The sequence below is a fragment of the Macaca fascicularis genome, chromosome 13, assembly GCF_037993035.2.
Source record: "Macaca fascicularis isolate 582-1 chromosome 13, T2T-MFA8v1.1".
In the NCBI taxonomy this organism is placed as follows: Eukaryota; Metazoa; Chordata; class Mammalia; order Primates; family Cercopithecidae; genus Macaca; species Macaca fascicularis.
In genome coordinates this window covers 97,608,257-97,623,268 of record NC_088387.1, presented here as the reverse complement: position 1 = coordinate 97,623,268, position 15,012 = coordinate 97,608,257, and the positions used below count along the sequence as shown (strand labels likewise).

The 15,012-nt window shown below is 34.3% G+C and overlaps 2 protein-coding genes across 5 annotated transcripts in view; both read left to right on the top strand.

The window, feature by feature from the left end:
- The window catches only part of LOC141408272 (uncharacterized), a 149,283-nt gene extending 141,791 nt beyond the window's left edge, over nt 1–7,492 (top strand). Inside the window, exon 7 of the mRNA XM_074010893.1 lies at nt 7,354–7,492. The gene's annotated coding sequence lies outside the window, so the exon portion shown is untranslated. The remainder of the gene's footprint in view (nt 1–7,353) is intronic.
- Nucleotides 7,352–15,012, top strand: part of NCOA1 (nuclear receptor coactivator 1) — a 130,968-nt gene continuing 123,307 nt past the window's right edge. For all 4 annotated transcript variants that reach the window (XM_005576422.5, XM_005576420.5, XM_045369693.3 and 1 more), the window contains exon 1: nt 7,352–7,510. The gene's annotated coding sequence lies outside the window, so the exon portion shown is untranslated. The remainder of the gene's footprint in view (nt 7,511–15,012) is intronic.

Here is a 15,012-nt window from a genome sequence, read left to right as displayed (position 1 = left end):
GTTGAACATGTTTTCATATATTTGTATGACTTCTTTTGGCCATTTGTATGTCTTTTGAGAAATGCCTGTTCAGATTATTTGCCCATTTTTTAAATCGGATTGTTGTTGTTGTAGCTGTTGAGTTCCTTATATATTCTGGATGTTAATCTCCATCAGAAGATTGGTTTTTGAATTTTAAATCCTTGGGTATACCACTTGATAATAGTCTATTCTTATATATGTCTGGATTCAATTTGTTTTTTTTTTTTTTTATAAATCTGTACTCATGAGGCTGATTTTCTTTTCTGTTAATATCTTTGCCAGATCTTAGTATTAGGGTTCTGCTAGCCTAATAAAACACATTGGGAAATATCCCTCTCCTACTTTCCTGGAAGTGTATAAGATTGCTGTTATTACTTCCTTAAATGTTGGATGCAGCTTACCTGTGATGCCATTTGGACCTGGAGTTTTGTTTTGTTTTTAATTACAAATGTATTTAATACATACAGTCTGTTTCTTTCTGTGGTTATTTTAATAAATAAAATAAATTTGTTTGAGTTCTTTGTAGGTTCTGGATATTAGCCCTTTGTCAGATGAGTAGATTGCAAAAATTTTCTCCCATTCTGTAGGTTGCCTGTTCACTCTGATGGTAGTTTCTTTTGCTGTGCAGAAGCTCTTTAGTTTAATGAGATCCCATTTGTCAATTTTGGCTTTTGCTGCCGTTGCTTTTGGTGTTTTAGACATGAAGTCTTTGCCCATGCCTATGTCCTGAATGGTACTACCTAGGTTTTCCTCTAGGGTTTTTATGGTATTAGGTCTAACATTTAAGTCTCTAATCCATCTTGAATTAATTTTCGTATAAGGAGTAAGGAAAGGATCCAGTTTCAGCTTTCTACTTATGGCTAGCCAATTTTCCCAGCACCATTTATTAAATAGGGAATCCTTTCCCCATTTCTTGTTTCTCTCAGGTTTGTCAAAGATCAGATGGCTGTAGATGTGTGGTATTATTTCTGAGGACTCTGTTCTGTTCCATTGGTCTATATCTCTGTTTTGGTACCAGTACCATGCTGTTTTGGTTACTGCAGCCTTGTAGTATAGTTTGAAGTCAGGTAGCGTGATGCCTCCAGCTTTGTTCTTTTGACTTAGGATTGTCTTGGCAATGTGGGCTCTTTTTTGGTTTCATATGAACTTTAAAGCAGTTTTTTCCAATTCTGTGAAGAAACTCATTGGTAGCTTGATGGGGATGGCATTGAATCTATAAATAACCTTGGGCAGTATGGCCATTTTCACGATATTGATTCTTCCTATCCATGAGCATGGTATGTTCTTCCATTTGTTTGTGTCCTCTTTTATTTCACTGAGCAGTGGTTTGTAGTTCTCCTTGAAGAGGTCCTTTACATCCCTTGTAAGTTGGATTCCTAGGTATTTTATTCTCTTTGAAGCAATTGTGAATGGAAGTTCATTCCTGATTTGGCTCTCTGTTTGTCTGTTACTGGTGTATAAGAATGCTTGTGATTTTTGCACATTAATTTTGTATCCTGAGACTTTGCTGAACCCCATCAAAAAGTGGGCAAAGGATATGAACAGACATTTCTCAAAAGAAGACATTCATACAGCCAACAGACACATGAAAAAATGCTCATCATCACTGGCCATCAGAGAAATGCAAGTCAAAACCACAATGAGATACCATCTCACACCAGTTAGAAAGGCGATCATTAAAAAGTCAGGAGACAACAGGTGCTGGAGAGGATGTGGAGAAATAGGAACACTTTTACACTGTTGGTGGGATTGTAAACTAGTTCAACCATTATGGAAAACAGTATGGTGATTCCTCAAGGATCTAGAACTAGATGTACCATATGACCCAGCCATCCCATTACTGGGTATATACCCGCAGGATTATAAATCATGCTGCTATAAAGACACATGCACACGTATGTTTATTGCGGCACTATTCACAATAGCCAAGACTTGGAATCAACCCAAATGTCCATCAGTGACAGACTGGATTAAGAAAATGTGGCACATATACACCATGGAATACTATGCAGCCATAAAAAAGGATGAGTTTGTGTCCTTTGTAGGGACATGGATGCAGCTGGAAACCATCATTCTTAGCAAACTATCACAAGAACAGAAAACCAAACACCACATGTTCTCACTCATAGGTGGGAACTGAACAATGAGATCACTTGGACTCAGGAAGGGGAACATCACACACGGGGGCCTATCATGGGGAGGGGGTAGAGGGGAGAGATTGCATTGGGAGTTATACCTGATGTAAATGACGAGTTGATGGGTGCTGATGAGTTGATGGGTGCAGCACAGCAACATGGCACAAGTATACATATGTAACAAACCTGCACGTTATGCACATGTACCCTACAACTTAAAGTATAATAATAATAAAAAATAAATTAAAATAAATAAATAAAATAAAAAATTTAATTTCTTGAGATTTTTCATTTTATGTCAGTTACTGAGTTGATTTGTAAAATGTTGTTCAGAACACTATATTTGTACAATCTGTGGTGACATCCGTCACATTTCTAGTATTAGTAATTTGTGTTGGTAACTTTTTCTTGATCAATCTTGCTAAAGTTTTATCAATTTTTTACCTTTTCAAAAAAACAACTTTTAGTTTTAGTTTTTTTCAGTTGTCCATATTTATTCCATTGATTATAATATTAAATGTATTATTTTTAGTTTATATCTGTGATTTTGAACTTTTTAAAAACTGTAAGCAGAGTATAGGCCGGGCGTGGTGGCTCACGCCTGTAATCCCAGCACTTTGGGAGGCCGAGGCAGGTGAATCATGAGGTCAGGAGTTCAAGACCAGCCTGACCAACATAATGAAAGCCTGCCTCTACTAAAAATACAAAAAATTAGCCAGGCGTGGTGATGGGCATCTGTAATCCCAGCTACTTGGGAGGCTGAGGCAGAAGAATCACTTGAACCTGAAAAGCGGAGGTTGCAGTGAGCCGAGATCGTGTCGCTCCACTCCAGTCCAGGCGACAATGCGAGACTCTGTCTCAAAAAAAAAAAAAAAAGTGTGTGTGTGTGTGTGTGTGTGTGTGTGTGTGTGTGTGTATGCAGAGTATAAATGCAGCTTCAGAGTCATTCAACTAATGTTGATGCCATTTGTTTACTTTATTTCAGTTTCACTTGTTTTCTAATTTCCATTGCATTTTCTTCTTTCACTGTAGGTCATTAACAGGTATGTTGTCAAATTTCTACCTGTTTAAGACTTTTCTGGATATGTTAATGGTTTCTAATTCCATAGTAGTGAGAGAACATACCCTTTAAGATTTCAATGTTTATAAATGTGTTATATAAAAAATGGTTCACCATTTGTTTCATGTTGAATAATAGTTTCATGTGCACTTGCAAATAAATGTACATTTGCCAGTTATTGGATGTACTGTTCTATGAATGTTCATTTAGGACAAGCTAGTTATCACTGTTCGTCAAATCTCCTATTTCCTTACTGGTTTTTAAAAATCTATTATGGAGAGAGGAATGTTAAAATCTTCAATGATATGAATGGATTTTTCTATTTCTCTTTTAAGTTCTGTTAGTTTATGCTTCATTTATTTTGAAGCTCTGTTATTATTTGCATAACTTATGATTCTGGGCATGGTGGCTCACACCTATAATCCTAGCACTTTGGGAGGCCATAGTAGGAGGATCACTTAAGCCTGGGAGCTCAAGACCAGCCTGGGCAAAACCCCGTCTCTAAAACAATTAAAAATTTCTTTAAAATTATGATTCTGTCTTCCTGATGCATTGACTCTTTTATGAAACTTCCCTTTTTATCTTTAGTTACATTCCTAGTCCTGAAGTCTACTTTTGCTGATATTTATATTGCTTTCTTATGTTTGCTGTTTGTGTAATATATTCTTTTCCATTTTTTAAACTTTCAACCTGTTTGTGTCTTTATATTTAAACTATATCTCTTATTGACAGCTTATAGTGTGGGTTTGCTTTTTCTCTAGTTTCCATCTTTTAATTGTAATGTTTAGTTATTTTATATTCAATGTAATTAATATGGTTGGGTTTAAGATACCATTTGTTCCCTGTTCTTCTTTTCCTATTTTTGTGCCTTCTTTTGGGTTAACCAAATATTTTTTAGTAGAGTACTGATAATTCCTGTTAACTTTTTAGCTATACTTTCTTATATTTTCAAATTCCTTATAACCTTTTGAACACTACTCTTTTATAATTTTTAAGTGGCTGCTCTAGGAATTACAATATATATCCTTAATTTATAAATTTATTTATAGTTAATGTTGTAATAGTGAAATTTAAGAGACTTGCAACAGTATAATTGCATTTATACCTTCCCATCCTTTGTGTTATTATTGTAATATAATTAACATTTAATACATTACAAATGCCACAATATTTTATATTTTTAAATATATTTTATATAATCACTTATCTTTTAAAGAAAGAATACATACATCTTTTAAAGAGTAAAAAATACATAGTCCTTTTTATTTACCCTTGTATTTATGATTTCTGATGCTTTTGCTTCTGTTTTGTAGATCTGACTTTACCTAGCATCATTTCTCTTTAGCCTGAAAAAGTTCCTTTAGTATTTCTTATATATTAATCTTACAGCAGATTATGTTTGGTTATGTTAAAGTGTTTTTAATTTTGCCTTCAGTTTTTTGAAGGATATTTTTGCTGGATATAGAATTGTGAGTTGATAGGGCTACCCCGCCTTCAGTATTTTAATGGAAGAAATTATTCCATTATCTTCTTGCCTCTGTTGTTACCAATGAGAAATCAGTTACCATTTATATCTTTGTTTTCTTGTATGTGATGTGCTACCTTGACCAAGCTAGTTTCAAAATTTTATGTTAATTTTTTTTTAGTGGTTTGACTCGACTTTGCCAGAGTTGGTGTCTCTGTATTTATTCTGAGTGGGATTTATTGAGACACACTGGATCTGACAGTTTATTTTTCACCAAATTTTGAAAATTTTCAATCATTATTTCCGCATAATACTATTTCTGCCCCAGTATCTTTCTCCTCTCATCAATTACATGCTTGGTATTGCCAACAGATTACAGAAGGCGTGTGTGTGTGTGTGTGTGTGTGTGTGTGTGTTTTCTCCAGATTATAGAAGGGGTATGTGTGGTTGTGTGGTTTCTTTTTCTTCTTCAGACTTGGTATTATTTTCTTTTTTTTTTTTTTTTTTTTTTTTTTTTTTTTTTTGAGACGGAGTCTCGCTCTGCCGCCCAGGCTGGAGTGCAGTGGCCAGATCTCGGCTCACTGCAAGCTCTGCCTCCCGGGTTCACGCAATTCTCCTGCCTCAGCCTCCTGAGTAGCTGGGACTACAGGCGCCCGCCACCTCGCCCGGCTAGTTTTTTGTATTCTTTAGTAGAGACGGGGTTTCACCGTGTTAGCCAGGATGGTCTCGATCTCCTGACCTCGTGATCCGCCCGTCTCGGCCTCCCAAAGTGCTGGGATTACAGGCTTGAGCCACCGCGCCCGGCCTGGTATTATTTTCATTTCAAGTTCACTGACTTGTTTTTCTGCTGTCACAAATCTACTGTTGTTAAGTCTGGCCAGTGAATCTTGAAATTTGCTATTGAATGATCTAGCTCTTGAACTTCCATTTATTTCTTTCTCAGTTTCCATTTGCTGCCAGTATTTCTCGTGTGTTTACCCATTATATATAAATAAAATATACATTTATATTTAAAATCTTTAAACATATTTATAATAGCTACATTCACATCTTTGTTAGGTATTTCCAACACCTAAATCAACTTGTGGTGTGCTGCTGTCGACCACCTTTTCTCCTGATCTGGAGTTACATTTTCTAGCTTCTTTGCATGTTTAGTAATTTTTTATTGCATACTGGATGTTGTGGATGACATTGTGGATTGTTAACTCTTTTTGAAGAGTATTGATTTATCTTTTAGTAGACAACTAAATTACTGGCTAGTAAACATACACTTAACTATACAACTCAGCAATTACAGTCCCAGGCATTGAAATGAAAACGAATGTTTTTACAAAAGCCTGTACACAAATATTCATAGCAGCTTTATTTATAATAGCCAAAAACTAAACACAACCCAAATGCACTTTACAGGACAAATAGTGAAAAAAACTGTGGCACCACTGTACCATGGAGCAATAAAAAGGAATGAACTATTGATACATGCACCAAACTGGTTGGATCTCAAGGGCATTATGCTGTGTGAACATGTACCCTAGAACTTAAAGTATAATAAAAATAAATAAATAAAATAAATTTAGAAAAGCCAACTTGAAAAGATTCCATGCTACATGATTCAATTTATGTAGTATTCTCAAAGTGACAAAAATTATAGAAATAGGGAACAGATTGCAGTTGTCAAGAGTTAAGGAAAGGGGAAGGGGGATGTGATTATAAACAGCATGAAACAATTCACCTGTGGTGATGGAGCAGTGAATCTCATTGTGGTATAGTTACATGAATCTGTACATGTGCTAAAATGTCATAGAATTGTAAAAAAGACATACAAAAAATGAGTGCATGCAAAAACTGGCAAAATTCAAGTAAGATCTGTAATCTAGTCTACTCAATTTCCAGCTTCCTTTTAGCTCTGATTTACATTCTTTAATGCCTCAAGCCAATAAGACTGTGGTTTTCTCATTTAAACCTAGTCTCTCTGAGCTTACGTGGGAGTGCTGGGAAGAGTTCCCTTCCAGGAGAGTCTCATAAGTGTGTATCTCACCCAACATAATTCCTTTCTTTCAATGATCAGAACCCCTACAATTTCTGTCCGCTTTGGTCACTTTCCAATTTCTTCAAACAGTTGTTTTTTATGTTTTGTCCAGAGTTTATAACTGTTATCCATGGGCAAATTAGTTCGATATAAGGTAGTTCATCATTACTAGAACCAGACGTCAACTGCCATCTTTTTGAAGTATTACAAATATAAAATGTTTGTAAACTTTTTCAATTAGAAATTTGAAGATAAAATATAGGAGTGTTACATAACTAAAGAATTAGGTGATAACTGAAAATATGAAAAAATCAGAATTTGTAAGTAGGAAAAAGGATAAATACACAAATGCAGCCCAAAACAACTTTTAAAAGACATATAAATGAGTCTTTCAGAAGTTTAAGGGTAGAATGCAATTATGTTTTACCTAAGCATCATTCTCAAACAGGAGTACTTAATCACCAGAAAGGACTTAAGCTATAAAATGAGATCTTTATCCATTGTCTTTTGGAAATATTTTTCCATTTCACTCTGAAAGTTGCATTTTTTTCTTTTTCTAGCATATCTGACCTTTATTATTAATTGGAGAATAAAATGGCAATCTAACATCCCTTCTGCTTTTATTTTTGTCTTTTTATTCTAGTTGTTTATATAATCGGCCTTAAATGAGGTGAGAGTGAAGAGACTAGAGCCATCTCTGGAAAACATCATTATCCCATTCCCCAGGAAGCTACCCTCTGGAACACGAGATTTGACCATATCTGTTTTGAGGATTCATTATGAACAAAGAAGTCTCCCAGGTAGGAATTGTAGTTCTATTTTTAAAGAGCTTTGTCTCTGCAAAAGTATGGAAGGAAAATGATTACCTGTTGACTGTTATCTTTTATGGAAATATGTGTTTGATCTGGGATGCTTCAAGGTTAGTGTAAAACAGGTGCTGACATTCCTAAATGAAAATGATAGGAAAATTCTAGGGTACACTTTATGAGCTATTTTAGTGTATGTTGAAATCACTTATGATGAGACCCTCAGAGTCCTTACTGAATTGAAAATGGCAGCAGAAAAACTGTAGTAAACCATCTCCAGATTTGCTTCGTATATTTCTAACATATATCCAGTTAATTTTATACATTTATGCATAAAATTACGTAATATATACCTATATAATTATAAGTATACCTGTATAGTATGTAGGTATACCCATATAATATATACCTTTGTAATTTATGTATATATAGTGTCCATATGGGCATTTTTACATTGTTACTGTTTTAGAGTTTGTGAGCTAGCTGAATAGAACCTGTATATCCATGAACATGCTAATGGGAGCAGTAGAAAAATAAACATGCACCAAGCCAAGACAGTAGATAAAAGAGTTGAAGAGTGATCAGAAACTGATAAATCAGTAAGGGAAAACTTCCAGGAGAAAATGTGTTAATTAATAGACTTTTAATTGAATTATACATAGATAAAAATAAAAAATTATAAGCATATAACTTTTTATTATGTACTGAACATATTTGTGTAAACATTGGCCTGGATTAAGAAGTAGAACAATACCACCACCCCAGAAATCCTCTTCATCCATGTGCCCCAGCTGCACGCCCATTCACTTTTAAAGGAGGAGACAGTTGTCACCATGGAAAGTGATACCTGTCAACCTAGAGCGTGGGGTTTTATAGATCATTGAAGTTAAAGGCAGTAAAATTTAGTTGGCCAACAATGCCTGTGTTTGGAATTAACAGTGAGTTTGGAAGTTGGCAGAGAGCTTTAAAGCAAGGACTAGAGGTACAAAATTATTTAAGAAGGTATTCATCTAATCTTACTATCTCTGCCTCTTTAAAATTTCATCAGTTTTGGCTAGGCGCGGTGGCTCACACCTGTAATCCCAGCACTTCAAGGGACGCTGAGACGGGTGGATCATGAGGTCAGGAGATTGAGACCACCCTGGCTAACACAGTGAAACCCCGTCTCCACTAAAAATACCCAAAAAAACCCCGGTGTGGTGGCAGGCACCTGTAGTCCCAGCTACTTGGGAGGCTGAGGCTGGAGAATGGTGTGAACCTGGGAGGCAGAGCTTGCGGTGAGCCAGGATCAAGCCACTGCACTCCAGCCTGGGTGACAGAGCGAGACTCCTCTCAAAAAAAAAATTTTTTTTTTTCATCAGTTTCTAGAGCAAACACAACTCTCGGTTTCTGGCTTTTATTAACTGATGATACATTTGTATTTACACGTTGAGTGCCCCATATCTGAAATGCTTGTCGCTAGAAATGTTCCGTATTTTGGATTTTAAAATATTTGCGGTATACTTATCAGCTGAGCATCCGAAATCTGAAATCCTACATGCTCCCGTGAGCATTTCCTTTGAGTATCATATTGGTGCTCAAAAAGCTTCAGATTGTGGAGTGTATCGGATTTTGGACTTGGGATGTTCAACCTGTATTAATTTATGTTTTCTGTTGTTTCCAATCAGACTGTTGTTTCTCCCTAAGAAGCAATAAATGAATTAAGTATTCTGATTAAAAAAGAAAGTTTTGCGGAGTAGGATGTATTATCATAAAGAGAAATTTTAATTAAGTAGGAGAGCCATGTCTTTAAGAGTTTTCAGGAAAGGAACGTTAGTACCTCGACTTTATGAAAGAGAAAGGGAGAGAAAATTGATAGAATAATGCAGTGACTGAACATTAGCTTGGTGTCTGTCTTTCCTCACTGTTCACGGAGTGACTCTAAAGTCATATTTTCCTCATTATGACCTTTTTAATCTTTTCGATTTCTTCTTAACGTTAAAAACAATTGCACATGTACCAAATAGTTACAAAATTGCTAGACTGAACATCTGCATTCCCATTGCCCAGTTTCACCATTACAAACATTTTATGGAATTTGCTTTATCTCTCTCTGTATTTACTTTTCCTTTTCCCCTTCCCCCTTTACCATTACAGTGATGATGATGAACCATTTGAGAAAAAGTTGTAGACAATCATGATCCTTCACTCTAAAATATTTCCTACTTAACCACAATATAATAATCAATTCAAGAAACATTGCTGTTATCTAATATATAGTTCATATTAAAATTTTACAGTTGGTCTGATTCACAATCATAAATTGCATAGTTGTCACATTTGTTTGGTTTCCTTTAACCTGGAATAGTTTATTAGCTTTTATGTGTTTTTCATAATAGGACCTTCCATGATAATAACGTTGGAGAAGAGTACAGGCCAGCTATTTTGTACAGTGGTCATCATTTCAGGATTGTCTGTTTCCACCTATTTCTTTCCTAAAAAGACTGTGATATGAGATGGAGATTCATGGATTTTTCTTTTTTCTTTTTTTTTTTTTTTTTTACTGAGCAGTTTATCTTAAATAACAAAGCCTACAAAGAGTTTTCAGGATACAGTCTATTGGAACAAGGAAAATTCTAGAAAGTAGAATCACTAAGATAATTTAGATATTACTGAAAGGAATTACACACACACACACACATATATAAAATTTTAGAATCCAAGATTTATAAACTTTGGAACAAAAATTAGGGTTTGCAAAAGCAGAACTTTTGATTTTGATGGAACAGTGCATTTTATTTTAAAGTCCTTGACATCTTATAAGAAATAATTGGTTTTATATTATAGCGTACCATAGAAGGTAAGTCACGATTAGCTATATGAATAACTTTATTTTCATGTGATGTTTGGACTAAGAATAGAAAAGATTCTTTGCTTATGTATTTGAGTACCTTACATACTACCTAGTTTTTAGATGTGGTATATTTTAATGTCACCTTTTCTGTAAGTCTCTTACTGGGTATATTAGGGAAATGTTTTGATGTGGAGGCCAAGCCAAAAGATTGGGGCTATATTGATGACTTTTCTATTTATTAGTTATGTGACTATAGGTTAGTGATATAACTTAAAGTGTATACAAATTCTGGAACCAGATTACCTAAGACGTGTTTCTTCCTCTGCCATTTAAGTGGTTGGGCAGATTAAGTAACTTGTCCATGCCTCAGTTTTCTCATCACTAAAATGGATTATAATGTTACCTACCTGATGTTCATGAGTAAATGAGTTAGTAAGGTTTATGAGGGAATTAATTAACATAGGTTAGGTGCTTAGAACAGTGATTGGCATATAGTAAATCTTATTAAAGTGTTAGTATTCATTATCATCATCATCATCATCAGAGCATAGTTTATTAGTATGATAAAACTGTCAAAATGGAAATAATATATACTTCATAGGGCAGTTGTGAGGAATAAGTGAATTAATGCATATAAAACATATAGTACATGTTCAATATATATAAAATATTGTCACATCCTTTAGTTAGATGAATATTAATGGGCTTATATTTTAACTTACAAACTTTTTATTTTGTTTCTCTCAAATCATTTGTTACTATGGACTTTATAATGTGAAAGTAGCAACTGGAAGGATAAGCATGCTTATACCACTAAAGTGGCCTATAGTCTAAATATTTGAGAAGTACTTTACTGGGTGACAATTGCAGGGGTCCTTATTCTAAAAATTTAAAAGTCTGCATCTCCAGTTGAAAATGTATGAGCATTATTTTTATTGTTATTATTCTGTTTTCATAATTATTTTGCTATTGAGAACCCTGGAAAATGGAATTTGAGTTTCACTTGTTCCAAGTTAGTCTTTTTAGCTGGTCATTGCAGCAGAAGGAATATAGCTAGCCACATTTAGTGTTAGCATTAAGAGGATATTGATGCTATTTAACCAGCCATTTACATGAAATGCTTGGGATTTTTTTTTTTTCATTTTTCAATGGATATCAATAAAATAATGCCAAATATAAATGAATCAAGTAAGATGACTTAGGTTTTAAGCTGGACTTTACAAAATGCGTATCTTTTCTATAAATGTGGTCAATGAAGATTGGCTCATATTGTGATTTTTTTTTTTTTTTTTTTGAGACGAAATCTCACTCTGTCGTCCAGGCTGGAGTGCAATGACGCAATCTGAGCTCACTGCATCCTCCGCCTCCTGGGTTCAAGCAATTCTCTCCCTCAGCCTCCCTAGTAGCTGGGATTACAGGCATCCGCCACCACACCTGGCTAATTTTTGTATTTTTAGTAGAGATGGGGTTTCACCATGTTGGCCAGGCTGAGCTCGAATTCCTGACCTCATGATCCACCCTCCTCAGCCTCCCAAAGCGCTGGGATTACAGGCGTGAGCCACCACACCCGGCCCTCATATTGTAATTTTATCTGTGCCCTTTCCCTTTCAGGTTGGGAGGGTGACCCTGAAGTTAACTGGAGTTTTGCCTGACTTGATCATTTTATACCACCCTTAAAATATAATTCCATTGTTTTGGTAAATTATTTTGAGCCATTTGGCTCTATGACTTTGGTACTTCTTCTACCATATACCATTAAAGAACAAATTTTAGTGTATTTATTTTTCTTTTATTGGTGTAGATATATATATTTATACTGTATTCTGAAATGAGTTTCTAAAATAGTTTATCAAAATTCAACAGCTTCTGATCTGGGGCTGAATTCTTTATTTTAGATATTGGAGTAATTTTATGTATAAATGTGGTTATTTGGTTTTGGATAATCATTTGTGGATTATCTGTATCTAATGCAGATCTTCATTCTCTTTTGATTCTGGCTTCTAGCTATTTTTCTGCCCACTATTATCTGAATCTCTGAAAGAGGTTGGTAAAAAGAGACAGACATTAAAAAAATTTAAAAAATTTAAAAATTTTTTTAATTTATTATTATTATTTTTTAAGAGACATAGTCTGTCTGTGTAGCCAAGACCACACTTGAATTCCTGGCTCAAACAATTCTCCCACTTCAGCCTCCTGAGTAGTTGGGATTATAGACACATGTTACTGCACCCAGCAACACGAAATTTTTATCACTCAGTTTTGTCTGTGCAAATGACAAAGCAAAATAATCATCATTTTCTTTTTTAAGGCTGCTTCTGCTAAACTCTTATAAAACTCTTCTGTACACCTGCAAGTAAATATTAAGTACTTATATTCTTGTTTATACCAGCTAAAGATAGCTATAGTTAGGAAGACTGATTTTTCCTCAAAAAATACCAACACAAATTAAAGTGGATTTTGGAAGACATGTGCAGTATACTTGCATAACTCTATGTCACTCTAAGATAACTGGACTCATAGTTTCATAAGGAAATGTTGAGTTATTTTGCTAATTTGTTCTAATAAGATAGCTGCCACAAATATGTGTTACAATGCTATTTTTCCTCAGTCATGAGTATACTAGGAATATTTTAATAAGGCAAATGTTTATTCTTCATCTTAAAATTAAATTTTAAATGAAGCCAATATGAAGAAAATGCTGGATTTTAAAACGAATTTGGTTTTCCTTTTTTTATGTATTTGTTAATAGAAAACAAAATAAACTTTTTTCAAACTTACTCTTTGTATTTAGAAAAAATTAATGCAAAGAGTATTTATAAAAAGGGCATTTCTTTATCTGTGGAATAAGTTTTTAGTGGTAAATGCAAACGTATTAAATATATTGTTTCAAACTTTAAGATACATTTAGAGGTTACATTACCAAATCCTTGATAATGTCTTTATTATTAGCATAATAAATTTAAAAGACTGCACAAGATTCTCTTTTACAAAAGCACTTTAAGAAAAATCTAGTATTTTATAGAATCAATGAAGTAAGATTAAATGGTGTTTTGATTTTTAAGAATTCATTGATTGCTTTGAATCCATTTATTTGATTTTGCTTTTTATTCTTGGCCATAATAGTTAAGACGTTGGCAGGTGATTTATGGTAGAAATTTAGGGGAGCAGGGTCTCTTCTCTGGGCCAAGGATAACTACCATCTCAATTTGGGCCTCTGGCGTTGTAGATTTTGAGAGAATTTTTGTTTCCAGGGATTTCAGGAAATCACTACCCATTCATTAGCTTCAAAATATCTAGCATTCAACAAAAATTAGGAGGCCTGCGAAGAAACAAAAATGCATGGCCCATATACGGGAAAAATAACAATCAGTAGTATCTGTCCCTAAAGGGACCAGACATTGGACCTATTTAAGAAGAAAAAGTAGGTAAGTTGGACTTCATTAAAACTGAAAACTTTTGTTCATTAAAGAATACTATAAAGAAAATGAAAAGAGAAACCACAGAATTGGAGAAAATAATCTGTAAGTCATGTATCTGATAGGGGTCTAATATCCCAAATGTAAAGCACTCTTATGACTCAATAAAAAGACAAGTTAAACCCAACCCAAAATCCTACAACTCAATAGCAAGAAAACATATAACCCAAATAAAGATCAGGCAAAGGACCCGAAAAGATATTTCTTCAAGGACGACATGAAAATGGCCAACAGGTATATGAAAGGTGCTCAACATCATAAAATGATCAAGGAAATGCAAGTAAAAGCTGCTATATCACCTCACATCTATCAGCTATTAGGATAGCTGTTACAAGTTGAGTATCCCTTATCAAAAATGTTTGGGGGACCAAGATTGTTTCATATTTTGGATTTTTATGGATTTTAGAATATTTGCATTATACTTACCAGTTGAGCATCCAAAATCTGAAATGCAAAATGCTCCAATGAGCATTTCCTTTGAGTGTTATGTTGGCATTCAAAAGTTTTTGGATTTTGGAGCATTTTAGGTTTGGGATTTTTAGATTTGGGATGTTCAACCTGTATCAAAAAGACAAAAGATAACAAGTGTTGGCAAAGGTGTTGAGAAAATGTACACTTCCGGTGGGAACTTAGAATGGAGCAGCCATTATGAAAAACAGTAAAGATATTCCTAAGGAAATTAACATATGACCCAGCAATACCTTTTCTGGGTGTATACCCAAAAGAGATGAAATCAGCTCATAAAGCTGTCTGCACTTCCATGTTCATTGCAGCATTATTCACAAGAGCTGAGACATGGAAACAACTTAGGAGTTGGTCACTGGACAAATAGATAAAGAAGTTGTAGCATATATATACAATGAAATATTATTCAGCCATTAAAAAGGAGGAGATCCTGCCATTAGCCACAACATAGGGGAGCCTGGAGGACATTTTGCTAAGTGAAATAAGTCAGACACAGAAAGAAGAATATTATATAATCTCATTTACATGAGGCATCTTTAAAAACAAAGTCAAATATACAGAGATAGAGAATAAACCATTGTCATAGTGGGAAAAAATGGGTAACTATAGGAGATGATGGATATGTTCATTTGATTTGTTCATTTACAATAATAAATATATAATAACCATTATAATATATAATAACCATTTTACTACGTATCCACATCTCATGACATCATGTT